Consider the following 1,454-nt stretch of genomic DNA (forward strand, 5'->3'; position numbering starts at 1 on the left):
TGTGTGTGTGTGTGTGTGTATATATACACACACACACACACACATAGGCCTACATACATAATCAAAATAAAAATTATGTACATCGAACTGTTGCTATGGTTACCACAGTCAAACGTTTTGTTCACTAGTGATGCATTATTGTCGTGTCATATCGTATGTATGACAAATCTGCGGTTACTGTTTGAAAAGGCTGTTGAATAGCTTACACAGGTTATATGCACAAGGAACGAGAGGACCAGGCCCGTAATTTGCACCTGGGTTTTAAATAAATTATTACTATGGTGAGATATCGTAGTTCACCTAAAAACATAACACAGCACCTGTTTCTCCCTTACAGTGTGATGGACGTGTATTTCAATCAGCATGCAATTAACAACGATCATTAAAACCCGCCTCTTTTGCGGTGTTGACAAACATCTCGCTAGGACACAACGATCTACTCCCGTTATACCGGAAACACTAGAGCTAACGGTGTCAAAATGTCTCCATTCACGGTGCTTCGTGACACTTTTGCGAACTCTTTTCGCGCAAGTTCACCAGCCGGAAAGCGTCCGTAACAGAGACAAACAAAGAGTGCACTCGTGGTTATGATCGCAGGGACCGCGATACAAAACAACAAAGGATCGCGCCGCGCTCATTGCATTCGTTGATTCATTCATTGGCAGGCCTGTGTTTTGCAGCGGCGTTTCCTGCTCACAGCTCAGCAACAATGTCAGGAGATCTCAGATCGCATCAGCCGCTGATCTCGGTCTCCGGCTAGATAGAGGACATGCAGACAGATGCCTGCTGCCTCACCTCTCTCGTTCCCCATCCCTTGCACTCACTGTAAAACAATGCACAGTAATATGCACTAATACATGCGTGTCTCTCACCCTGTTCAATGAAGCTCGTAGTTCCTTATCGGATGTCCGGTGGCTCCTCCTTCCTGACGGACACTCGCATTCAGCCTGCGAGCGTAGCGGCGCATGAAAACAAACCTATCCTCTATACAATTAACAGGAATAAAAATCAAGACAGAACATTAAATCCGCTAGCAGTTCGTTAAATCAGAGCCGTGTTGTTTCTCTTCTGCGGGCTGACAGCTCACCGCAGCGTGCAGAAATGAACGGCTTTAAAATGAGCTCGAGCACATCCACGATCACATCCAGCGCCTCTCCCTCCTGAGAGACTCTACACCTCTGAGTCTCAGTAGTACCTGTTGAGCACCTGCCCCGGGACGCATGATCATGACACCCATAACGGCCAATAGCTCTGGAAAATGTATATGGTAACTGTGCAAAACCACGGCAAGGTATTTGCTCATGGAGATGAAAACAATTTAAAGTTGTATTTAATGTTGCGCATATTTTCTGTCGTAACAAGAAAATATGAGGAACATTTTTTAGACTTACTGCCGTAACGTAAAGTATGTCTCGCATGTTGTAGGACACACTAATGAATTTAAATTTCTCCCA

The 1,454-nt window shown here is 44.9% G+C and overlaps 1 long non-coding RNA gene across 1 annotated transcript in view; it reads right to left on the reverse strand.

Moving 5' to 3' along the window:
- Positions 1-1,152, reverse strand: part of LOC107741879 (uncharacterized) — a 3,000-nt gene extending 1,848 nt beyond the window's left edge. The window contains exon 1 of the long non-coding RNA XR_001640246.1: positions 873-1,152. This is a non-coding gene — a long non-coding RNA (uncharacterized LOC107741879). The remainder of the gene's footprint in view (positions 1-872) is intronic.
- Between the last annotated feature and the right edge of the window lie 302 nt (positions 1,153-1,454).

This window comes from Sinocyclocheilus rhinocerous, unplaced genomic scaffold (assembly GCF_001515625.1).
Source record: "Sinocyclocheilus rhinocerous isolate Xijiao unplaced genomic scaffold, SAMN03320098_v1.1 scaffold436, whole genome shotgun sequence".
In the NCBI taxonomy this organism is placed as follows: Eukaryota; Metazoa; Chordata; class Actinopteri; order Cypriniformes; family Cyprinidae; genus Sinocyclocheilus; species Sinocyclocheilus rhinocerous.